This window comes from Pinus tabuliformis, chromosome J (assembly GCF_031772625.1).
Source record: "Pinus tabuliformis cultivar Carrire ecotype Pingquan chromosome J, CPIR1, whole genome shotgun sequence".
In the NCBI taxonomy this organism is placed as follows: Eukaryota; Viridiplantae; Streptophyta; class Pinopsida; order Pinales; family Pinaceae; genus Pinus; species Pinus tabuliformis.
The window spans coordinates 1,325,952,853-1,325,966,070 of record NC_142295.1 but is presented as its reverse complement, the minus strand read 5'-3'; the positions used below and the strand labels follow the sequence as shown (position 1 = coordinate 1,325,966,070).

General features: G+C 36.0%; 1 pseudogene; it reads left to right on the top strand.

The window, feature by feature from the left end:
• Nucleotides 1-3,756, top strand: part of LOC149232156 (histone-lysine N-methyltransferase ATXR3-like) — a 34,550-nt pseudogene extending 30,794 nt beyond the window's left edge.
• The last annotated feature ends 9,462 nt before the right edge of the window (nt 3,757-13,218 follow it).

Here is a 13,218-nt window from a genome sequence, read left to right as displayed (position 1 = left end):
GGACAGGGTTTTACTCTTGAGGAACAAAAGACGATTTGAATTCCTGATCTCGTACAATTCCTTCAAAATTCCCTAGATCTCGTTAGCTGACTTACCTTCTCTGATGTGCAGTATCATATAGTCTTTCACTAACATTTTTAACATTGTCCTCGCTCTACTTTCTCATTTCTCACAATCTGGGATCGATGTTGATTCAGTCGCGGGCTTCGGCTCATCCCCATTCATAATCGTCCAAGCACTCTGCGCTTCTAGCAGAGTCTGCATCTTGAACTTCCAATTTGCATAATTGGAACCATCAAGCTTGTTATGCTCATTCATGCATGCTTCAAATATATTGTTATTCATCTTGGCGATTTAGAGAAAAAATTGACAGGTAAAAGATGTTAAATTTACCCCAGATCTGTGACAGAGACAGATCATTGTTCTTCAATGTTGTTTGATCTTGCAGCACACCCACAGATCATCGTGGCTTTCTTCTCAGCCTCCAGACAACCTTCTGTTGTCAACTACAGCCTTGTTCTTGGCTTCCCCACGCAGCTTCTCTGACAGCTACAGCCTTGTTCTTGGCTTCCCCTCGTAGCCACAACCTTGTTGTTGGCTTCCACGATCGTCGCAGATATGCCTGTCTTTTCTGCGACGTCATCGCAGCTGTACATGTCTTTCCTACAATGAAAAAGTTAAAAATATGCACGAAGGAGCTACAGTGCCCTCGTCGCAGAGGTACACTCAGAACCAATGACGATCTCGGAATTGTCACAGTTATCCTCCTCACAACTGCGATGATCTCGGTTCAAATAACCACCCACCAGCCAGCGTACAAGTTCCTCAGCCCTGACGCTCTGATACCATGATAAAAATGGCAATGTTTGTATTAATAAAATAAAACCCACTGGTCAGCTCTACGAAAGAGAGTCTGGCTCTGCAGAACGCTCTACTTTGTTCATGCACATTACATATTAAATAGAAAACATGGTTTTAGGGAAGTTAGAATAGCATCCTAAGAAATAGAAACTAATTCCTATCCTGAGGTTATGTGAACCAACTCTACCTATTCTAGGATATTCTCCATTATCTTTAACAACAAACATATGTTTTTAGTTGATATATCATTCTGTTTTTTACTCTTGGAATTGGCAAGTGACATGATATAATGGTGATTATAGTGGACATAGTATACTAAGATGATGGTGTTGGACATAATATACTAACATTTTTTTGTCATCTGATGCCTGTCAGGTCTCGAAGGAATTACATGGCTTACTACATAGGCATCAATTGCTTCTTGAAGCTTGCACAACGAATTCTATCGCTGAAGAAGATATTAGTGATTTGCGTTGTGCAGGTCTTGGGACTTTCCTGCTGTCTGGGTTGCCTGATTGGGCTGTGGCATTTTCAGCTCATGTGGTGCGTTTTGAATTGTATTGCTCTACATTATAAGCTTTGTTTTTCAATATATGGTTATTGTAGACTTATTTGGTGCATGATGTTTTAAACCAGGTGAGGTTCATACATTTTTAAAGAAACAGACTTTCTGAATAAATATTAAAGCATATCTCACAAACAAATGGTTTTATATACCAATTTGGTGTTTGGCTTGGCCATGACTTTAAAATTAAATAATAATAATAAATAATAATAATAATAATAATTAATTAATATTGAAATTCTCTTTAAATATGAAAAAAGTAATGCAAAGATTCTAATCTCTAGTACAAGACTAAGAAGAATCAATGTTTAGGAACTAGTTTATCCGTAGGAATTTTTATTTTATTTTATTGATGACCTAACTATATGTTTATTTGCGAGATAGACAGAGGGAGTCTACCATCAAAGACTTCAGAGTCTTTCGATCACTCTTGATAAGGTGAGTGAAATGTTTTCACATTTAAAATACTATCCTCTAAATCTAACATGCTATGTAATCAATATGTTTTGATCTGATTATGGATAACTGAAATGGTTGAATTGAAGCTAAGGTATATAATAAAAAAGTTTCATCAAGTTTTGTGGTATATGGATGATTCAAGAACAGAGGGACGGTGAATACTATCAATATTACTATCACTTATATATGGACTACATAACATAACTGGCCCAAAGGAGCTTGATTTATATCTTTATATTTTTGCTTAATTTATCAGTACATATTTATATTTCGATTTACTTGCTATATATATAAGACAGACAGTTGTACTCCCTGCGAGGAGTTTTTTGATCTCTTTGAAAATCACAGAAGACACGTTCTCCCTGCGTGGAGAATCAACAGATCATTTTTGATACATTCTTTTTTGATAGGCCAACAACCTCACTATATAGCATATGCCACACTACATCTACAATATGTAATTTTCTTATATCAATGAAAATTACGATTTTTCCTTGGAAAAAAAAAACCCATCAAGACCCAACAAAAGCTCAGAAAGCTCAAGGCTGCAGAGTTAGTTTCATTACTATGGAAGGGAGAGCAGTCATTAGTTTTGGAGTTACTAGGATGTATGAGACCCTATGTTGACGTAGGACAGTTGAACCACTTGAAGCAACAAATTCATGCGCATGACCCTAGTGGTTATAAAAATGTAGAAAAGGGCTTACGGGCATCTTTATTGTGGTAAGATATAATAAATCTCGTGTAGGCTTCTTAAGTAAACAATGTAAGCTTCTGTTGGTATCTTCAGTGAAAGCACCTTTGCCTAAGCCACAAACAAAAAAATCTACATGTTTGATTTCAACTAACTGGTATGTATTTTGCCATTTTTTGCCAACCTTCAGTGTTTTTGCTTTGGCATATACGCTAAGAGATGAGCTACGAGTCATCCCATCATCATGAAGAAGCCGACATGATGCAGCTGCTGATCTGATTCACTTGTATGCACATATAAAGTACTTCATGACTCATCTTGTAACTTTGTGAGTAATACATATCTACATTTTTTGAATATTAAAAAAAATCAATATTGGTCCAATTAAAGCATCAACTATGTTGAGAAACAATTACGATTCTTATAAATTGTAGATAGTATTGATTCATCAAATATTGTTTCTTAGGACGTCAAGGGTGCTTGGGCTCATGCTCAATCAAGTTGGATTCTTCTTGGGTATAGGATTATGGTCCTCTGGAGTCTCCTCCTCTCTATATCAGTCCTCTTGATCTTGGTCCTAAGTGTGCAGACAGCTTGGGATCAAGATTCCAAGAATGGAAGAAAATTTATAGCAAGGATTATGCACTAGGTCAGCTAATATATATTGGTATGCTCATACTTGCCCAGACCCAGGCTACAGCCCAACCAAGGCACACAGAGGTTGCCTAGTCCTTCCAGACATTTGATCATGCTATACCAAGACTCCCAAACAAGAGTTTTCACATGGGTGTGGCTCCAAAGAGCATGCGAAGATGATAAGAAGAATGGTTTGTAGTGGTATTGGTGTTAGATTCATAACTTTATAGTTCAGCATATATTTCTTGCCTAGAGGCTTTTTCAGAGAGATGTGGCATTCTTTACAGGAGCAACAACCTCAAAAGCAATGGCCAAAAGATGAGTTTTGGAAATTCAAGAATAATCGTGGATTTTTTGGGAGTCCTATGTTCAATGCTGGTATGAATAACTCACCTTTAGATAAGAACTCATGCGGTGGCTGAAAAATAGGCCTGTATTATTTGACGGTCCAAAGATCACTGACAAGAGGCACATATTGTTTTGGAATGGTTATTTCATTAATTTAGAGCTTCCTTTGGGCATATGCTCTGGGAATTGGTAGTCATCTCAAAATAATGGTGTATTGTAAGCTTAATAACGATTCTATTATTCGGAATAAACACTTAAAAGAATCGAAAACTTGAATGCCTGATAAATCATACCTCCGGCCATTGATGCTACTCACACTCTGATTCCAGACTTGCCGAATCAATTCAGCCTCTGCTGTGAGCTGTGCATTATGCAGATTCTTGATTTCTCCAATATAACCACACTTGGGATGTCTCCTATTTGACGAGAATATTTTCTTCAACCTGTCTGTTTCGTTCAAACTTCTCGAATTCAATGAAAATGCATAGAACAACCGACTCTCGGGAACAAAAGCCGCATTAAGCCTCATTTTATCCATGCCTCCTACTTTCCTAGCCACTGTGGGCGACGTTTATAGAGGCCCAAAACCTAACAACACATTGAAGCCCCTGGTATGTAGACAGCCATGAAGGTAAATATCGTAACACAATCCTCACGCAAGCAGAAAGAAAAAGAATACAGAAAATTTGGAACTCAGGCACTTCCAAGCTCTGCACACTCTAATTTGATGGTGTAAGACTGAAGGGGATTGAGTTAGTGAGCTTGGGGACCAAACAGAAGTATTTATAGCCAAGCTTCCATCAAGCTTCTATTGGCTATGTGTCAAGTGTTCCACAGATCATGGTAGAGAACTGCAGAGGGAGTAATGGACCACTCCAGGAGCTCCCAACAAGAAATTAATTTAACTGCAGTTGGTTTCCGTAATTTAAGGAAATAACTGCAGTTGGTTTCCATAATTTAAGGAAATGATTGCAGTTGATTTCCAGATTATCGGTGGCCGTTGGGAGAGGGAGCTTAACATTCTCCCACTTGGTCCATACTTCCAATCTTAATGTCTCATCTTAAAACCCATTGATAATCTGTATTAAGTAATAGATACATGAATCATGGTGATAAGTCCTCTAATGATGAGTATTATCTTCCATGTATTACTATGTATTTATTTCTATTATAATTTATGTGGCAACAATTTCTTAATGAATAAACCTTATGTTTATTCTTGGTCCTACACAGGTGAATTCACTCAAATCAAATTAAGGTGCACATAAATATGAGGAAACATCACAATAATTAAGAACTTCATTAAAATAACATTGTCCATACAATGAGAAACTACATAATGTAACCAAGTCCCATATTTATTACATGATCCTTGAATTTCAACGGTGGCATGCCCTTAGTCAAAGGATCAGCGATCATCAACTCAGTGCTGACGTGCTCAATGACCACTTTCTTTTCTTTAACACATTCTCTTATAGCTAACTACTTAATGTCAATGTGTTTATTTCGACTCCCACTTTTGTTGTTTTTAGCCATAAAAGCAGTAGTTGAATTGTCGTAATACATTCTCAATGGCTTAGAGATAGAATCCAAAATTCTAAGCCCAGAAATGAAACTCTTAAGCCATACACCATGTAAAGTAGCCTCAAAACAGGAGACGAACTTGGCTTCCATAGTGGAAGTGGCAATCAAGGTCTGCTTGGCACTCCTCCATGATACAGCTCCACCGGCCATCAAAAAAATGTATCCTGATGTTGATTTGCATGAATCAACACATCCAGCAAAGTTAGAATCTGAGTAGCCAATTACTTCCAAATTGTCCCTCCGTCTATACATAAGCATGTAGTTTTTGGTTCCTTGAAGGTACCTCATTACTTTCTTTGTAGCTCTCCAGTGGTCTAAACCTAGATCACTTTGATATCGTTCCAACATTCCCACAACAAATGCAATGTCAGGTCTTGTGCAGACCTAAGCATACATTAGGCTTCCGATAGCAGAAGCATATGGAATGTTCTTCATTTGTTCCATTTCAAAGTCGTTCTTCGAGCATTGGTTCAAATTGAACCTATCACCCTTCACAATGGGAGCTACACTTGGTGAACAATCCTTCATCTGAAATCTCTCTAAGATTTTATTAATATAGGTTTCCTGAGACAGACCCAAGATGCCTCGAAATCTATCTCTATGGATCTTAATGCCAATGACATAAGATGGCTCACCCATATCCTTCATATCGAAATTTTTAGAGATGAATTGTTTCACCTCATGCAGCAAACCCTTATCATTGGTTGATAGCAAAATGTCATCCACATATAAAACAAGAAAACAGATTTTACTCCCACTGACTTTCAGGTATATACATTGATCCATAATGTTTTCTACAAAACCAATTATGGAATTTCAAATACCATTGGCAGGATGCTTGTTTTAATCCGTATAAGGATTTCTTGAGCTTGCAAACCAATTGCTCACCATCACTAGAGGGGAATCCTTCAGGCTATTTCATGTAAACCTCCTCCTCTAGATCTCCATTGAGAAATGTCGTTTTCACATCCATTTGTTGCAACTCCAAGTCAAAATGGGCTACTAATGCCATAATAACGTGCAAGGAATCTTTCTTAGATACAGGAGAGAAAGTCTCCATGTAATTTATTCCTTCTTTCTGAGTGAATCCCTTAGCAACAAGTCTTGCCTTGTATCTTTCAATGTTGCCCAATGAGTCTTTCTTTGTCTTAAAGACCCATTTACATCCAATGGATTTTGCACCATTAGGCAACTCAACAAGATCCCAGACTTCGTTACTCTTTATAGAATTCATCTCTTCCTTCATGGCATCGTACCATAATTCTGATTCTTTGCAACTCATGGCTTGTGAAAAGGACTCGGGATCATTTTCAGCTCCAATGTTGTAGTCAGATTCTTGCAGATACACAACATAATCATCAAGAATTGCTGATCTCTTTGGTCTAGTAGATCTTCTTAATGTTGTACCATCATCTTCCTGAGAAGTATGTGGTTCAACTCGTTGTTCAAAAGTTCTTGGCAACTCTTGAACTACCTGATCTACTGGAATGTCGTCAGCAACTTGTGGAACTTCAACAATTGGTTGTTCAACACCAGTTTGTACTTGAGGGGTGCTATGAACAATGACCAATCTATCACTTGAGTTGGAAGGTTGAGATTCTGAATGATCCTTCTCAGAAACTATGTTCCTAGTTTGATCGCTCCCACTGATCAAGTCATTTTCAAGAAACTTTGCATTTCTTGATTCCACAATCCTAGTGTTGTGAGATGGACAATAAAATCTGTAACCTTTAGACCTTTCAGCATATCCAATGAAATACCCACTAATGGTCCTTGGGTCTAGCTTCTTCTCTTGTGGATTATATATTCTCACTTCAGACGGACATCCCAAATGCGCATATGTCGCAAACTCGGTTTCCAACCTTTCCATAATTCAAATGGCGTTTTAGGAACAGCCTTCGTTGGAACTCGATTTAATATATACACTGTCGTCTTAAGTGCTTCAGTCCACAAGGATTTAGGAAGATTGGAGTTGCTAAGCATACTCCGTACCGTGTCCAATAATGTTCAGTTTCTTCTTTCTGCTACACCATTGTGGTTGGGTGAACCAGGCATGGTGTATTGGGCAACAATCCCATGCTCGTGAAGAAATTTTTCGAATGGCCGAGGTGCTTATCCATCTTCTGTGTATCTACCATAATATTCTCCACCTCTATCTGATCTCACGATCTTAATTTGCTTGCCGCATTGTTTCTCTACTTCAGCCTTAAAGATCTTAAAGGCATCTAATGCTTCATTCTTTTTATGAAGCATGTAGAGATACATATATCGTGAGTAATCATCTATAAAAGAGATGATGTATCTCTAACCATGTGAGTCCATGTCTGGACTATATATATCAGTATGTATGATTTCTAATATGTTTGAACTCCTATTTGCACCTTTCTTTGACTTGTTGGTCTACTTTCCTTTATGCAATCCACACAAGTCTCAAAATCAGTAAAATCAAGAGTATTAAGTACCCCTTCATTTACTAATCTTTTAAGTCTTTTTATGGAGATATGACCTAATCTTCGGTGCCATAATTTAGAGGAATCTTCATTAATAACACATCTTTTAGTGCCAGTGTGAACATGCATTGGATCATAAGTGACATTGTCTTGTAAATTAATGCAGTAAAGACCATTAGACAAAATACCATTCCCAACATTATCAGATTTATAAAATAAACTGAAGGATGTTTCTGAAAAGTTAAAGGAATATCCAAAAGGTACAAGCCTTGAAACTGAAATCAAGTTTCTAGAAAAACTTGGAACATAAAAAGTCTTTTCTAATTCTAAAACAAAGCCACTACTTAAAGTTAAATAGCATGTTCCTATAGCTTCCACATGCAAGCCCATCTTGTTTCCTGATAAGATGCTTTGCTCACTTCCCACTGGCTTCCTTAGGTTTTGCAAATCCTGCAAGGAATTCGAAATGTGAATTGTTGATCCATAATCAATCCACCAGGTGTTAATATTGACATTAACCATATTAGATTCATAACAAACAAACGAGATTGGATTACCTTTGTCTGCAAGCCATTTCTGAAATTTGGCACATTACTTCTTCATGTGTACCTTATTTTTACAGAAGAAACACTTGGAATCCTTCTTGATATCAGCTTGAGGAGGTACTTTACCTTTCCCTTTCTTATTGGCTTGAGATTTTCCCTTTCCACGCGTTGCTGGCATTGCACTTTCTCCCAGTTCCATCACCAGTCTCCCTTCCTCTTGAACACACATGGTCATAAGTTCATGAATTTACCATTTATCCTTATGTGTGTTGTATGAGATTTTGAAGGGTACGTATTGGTGCGAAAGGGTGTTCAGGATGTAGTGCACCAGGAAGGACTCCGATATTTCAACCTCGAGTTTCTTCAATTGAGCCACAGTGTCCGTCATTTGCATGATGTGCTCGCGTACACCTTTGACACTGGTGAGCCTTAAGGATGAGAACTTCATGATTAGGGTGCTTGCTAGTGCCTTATCTGAAGTGACGAATTGATCATCGATGGCTTTTAGCAAGTCTCGGACCTTTTCATGCTGATCAACGGAACCACGAATACCAACTGAAATTTTAGTCTTAATGAACATCATGCTTAGGCGATTAGATTGTTCCCATCGTTCATAAAGCGTGATGTCTGCTGCAGTGCTGGTATTAGTGAGTACCGGTGGTTCATCTTTCCTAATAGCATAGTCTATGTCCATCCACCCCAAATGAAGGAGAACTCTCCTACCAGACCTTATAGTTATCTCCCTTAAGTTCAGGGATATCACAACGAATTTCAGAGAAATTTGTAGGTTGTACAACTGCATAAAATTAAAGAATACATGCTTATGTTAAAATTAAGGCCTAAAAATAAAATTTCATGCTTTACCAATGTAAACCATGCTTAAAATTGAATCTAATGACATAAAAGTTGTCTGTGGACTAAATTTTCAATTCAAGCAGATTCAATTATTCTTATGATAGAATTTATCGAATTATTCACTTAATTCATAATTCTAAAGGATATATTATGATTATAATTCGATTTAAATTCTATCTTAGATTTGAAATTTATGATAAAACTATTAATTCATAATTCATGTAGGTAAGTTATGAATATTTTATCCTAATTAATTATATAATTATAATAAAAATTCCTGTGGGATAAAATTGATTATATTTAGTATAATTAATTACAATTAATGTCTAAATATTCTTTATGTGATCCTAATCAATCATAATATATAATATTATTTAATTAGAGATGTTGTGGCTATTCTCTAATCAATTAAAAATAAAATAGATCACTTAGACATTATTTCTTTTATGCATAAAAATTAGCTTGATATGAGTAATGATAATTTGCATAAATAAAACTATAATATTCATGCATAACATTCAACGATGGGTCTCGTATACTCATTCAAAATAGCATGTTTTAATTAGAGCAGAAATAATCAATTCATGCAAATTAAATATGAGCACAGTTATAAATTTGCACAACAATTATCCAAATAAATATAATTAAACCAAATAAATATTATAAGCATAAAAATTGAGCAAAATTAGACATATTTCCAAATAAATGCCTTAATTTAGAAAATTCTCAAAATATGGCATTGAGCCAAACCGAGCATGTCTATAAACACCAAGGCAGAGATAAAATTGGCTCTGATACCAAATGTAAGCTTAATAACGATTCTATAATGTGGAATAAACACTTAAAAGAATCGAAAACTTGAATGCCCAATAAATCATACCTCCGACCATTGATGCTACTCACACTTCGATTCCAGACTTGCCGAATCAATTTAGCCTCTGCTCTGAGCTGTGCATTATGCAGAGTCTTGATTTCTCCAATATAACCGCACTTGGGATGTCTCCTCTTTGACGATAATATTTGCTTCAACCTATTTGTTTCGTTCAAACTTCTCGAATTCAATGAAAACACGTAGAACAACTGACTCTCGGGAACAAAAGTCGTGTTAAGCCTCGTTTTATCCATGCCTCCTGCTTTCCTAGCCACTGTGGGCGACGTTTATAAAGGCCCAAACCTAACAACACATTGAAGCTCCTGGTACATAGACATCCATGAAGGTAAATATCGTAACACAATCCTCACGCAAGCAGAAAGAAAAAGAATACAGAAAATCTGGAACTCAGGCACTTCCAAGCTCTTCTCACTCTAATTTGATGGTGTAAGACTGAAGGGGATTGAGTTAGTGAGCTTGGGGACCAAACAGAAGTATTTATAGCCAAGTTTCCATCAAGATTCTGTTGGCTATGTGTCAAGTGTTCCACAGATCATGGTAGAGAACTGCAGAGGGAATAATGGACCACTCCAGGAGCTCCCAACAAGAAATTAATTTAACTGCAGTTGGTTTCCGTAATTTAAGGAAATAACTGCAGTTGGTTTCCATAATTTAAGGAAATGACTGCAGTTGATTTCCAGATTATTGGCAGCCGTTGGGAGAGGGAGCTTAACATTTATCTCTTCATAAGAGATTTTTTGTGCAGTTTTGTAAATGTATTCCTTAGTAGCAATTCTACCTCGCCTTCACCCAGCTGCTTTTCTTGATTGATTGGGTTGGGGACTTTTGAATATTCAAGTGGGTTGCAGCTCCCTCCACGAGGCTTTGTGTGTGATTCTTTACAACCAACCAGAGAAAGGCTTCTTGTTTACCATGTAGAGCAAGAAACTGGCAAGAGAGAAACGAGTTTAAACCATGTATTCTCAGTGCCAATGATTCAAATGAAAAACTAGTCTATTAACTAATTCACCGATCCATAATCAGACACAAAAATTGGGACAAAAAATAACAATATTTTTTAAGTCAGTAGTTTGAGTCTGGAAAACTGATTTTTGTCTCGACACTTTTTCTCAATATTTACATATTCTGTTGTTAATAATCCTTAACTACTGCTGATTAGTTTCACAGGTTTCTCAAAATTTTAGCTGCAAAAGGGTTTTGCTATCTAACATTTGAATGCAATGACAGTGAAGTATGCTTTTACTAGAAGAGTGGAGTAAATTGGAGCTAGAACCTTTAGCATGGTAAATGTGAAGCCAGCAAGGCTTATTGTGCTTAATTGAACTGCAACTTCTTGTAAGATTGGATACTGTTTAGTGCAATGTGGATAAGGTGGTTCACTGTGTAATCGCAACACAACTTGCAATCGAGTTCATGTTTATCTATAAAAAAATACTTATCTTAAATAGGTGTGCGAGTGTAAGCAACCACCTTTTCTTAAAGGGGAGAGGGAGAGAATGTTCTTTAGGAAGATGTGTAGACTCTGTCATGAAAATAAACATGTCTGTTGTTAATTTTCTAACCCCAGTTTATGGCAAATTATTTCCTAGTGAATTTCCTTGTAGAAAAATAAATAAATTTAGATCTGCTTACTAAATAAAATGCACACACTGGAATTTTTATTTGTAAATAAAAATTATTTTATTGGAAGCAAATTTAAATTAGAGAAAATTAACCCAATAGATTTTAATCTAATCTCACAAACATATGTCAGAGGGTGTTGTATAGATGGTGATAAATGGTCATCGGGTGCTTTATTAAGGCACTTTTTGATGTGAAGTCACCAGTTCAATTTCCCGCTCCCATCGAGGTGATATATTGGACATGATGAAGATGTAATCTTGCCAAACTTACAAAAAAAATCTCACAAACAGATAAAATTAACCCAACAGTTTTTGAGAATAGGTGGTCTGGGTTTTCTATCAAATACCTATATAGCTGGTATAACTCAGAGTCTTCCTGAATCAACTCCTCGAGTTGTTGCCTGCTGCACATCCTTTGTATGGTCTGTAGAACCTTTGACTTCCTATACTTGAGCTGAACTCAAGTACACATTGTATTCACTTTGACTCTTTTTTTCTTTGGCTTAACCCTCTTATATAAATTTGAGTTCTTAACTAAATCTACAACCTTAATTTATAAATTCTATAGTGATTGAAGGTTGAGATTAAATATCAATTTCCTTAAAATGAGTCTTGTTATAGACAAGCGTGGACATAAAAATAAAAACTGTGAAATTAATTCCGAAACAAAATTCTCGAGATTTATCTAATTCACTCATGCAAATAAATCAATTTCATTAGATTAATTTTTTTTCTTTTACTTTGCAAATAATTTTTACATTTTCATTAGATTAATTATTTTTTTCTTATAAAATAAATTGATCAAATAATTAAAATATTTGCTAAGGTCAAAGGGCAATTAGATGACTTATAAGTCTAAACATTTAAATATGAGAAGAAAAGTAATTGTGCAAAGTACAAGCATTAACCATTTCCTTCTTTCGCAACGATCAAAGACATTGTTGAAGTCTACCTACTATTATGATTTATTTGCATTTGTATATATAAATTATGTGTTTTCAATACATGTTCTGGCGAAAACAACCACACCTTTTGTTGAGTGTTGGAAATTGCTCACTGGAAAGATGAGGAAACACCACTAACATGAAAAGTGTACAAGCCCAAATAAACTCCACAATGAAAGAACATCGTATTAATGATAAAATTACTTATTTATACATGTGAAATCTAGGTACGAGACAGTTGTGTCTTGGTAACTTATTAACCATAAAAACGGAATGTAAAACTAATTACATATTATAAAATAACAATCCCAAAGGATTAGTTAACATTCCCCTCTTAATCTGAAGGGACATCTGACATGCCTAGTAACATTCTAAACTTTTCAAACTTTTCACGTCCTAGTGGCTTTGTAAATATGTCTGCGATTTGCTCTAAAGTAGGACAATGTGTTAGATGAATAACTTTGGCCTCTACATAATGTCGAATCAAGTGATATTTGGCGTTAATATGTTTGCTTCAATTATGAAACTTGGGATTCTTGGTCAACTGAATTGCAGAAGAGTTGTTGACAAGTAGTGGAGTTGAAGCATTTTGTTTCTCCTACAAGTCTTCAAGTATTTTGCGAAGCCAAATGATTTCTTTTGTAGCTTGATCTGCTGCAACATATTCGGCTTCGGTTGTAGAATCAAAAGGAACATATTGCTTGTGTGATCTCCAACTAATGGTTGCTGATCCAAGGCTCATCAAATAACCAGAAGTAGAGAT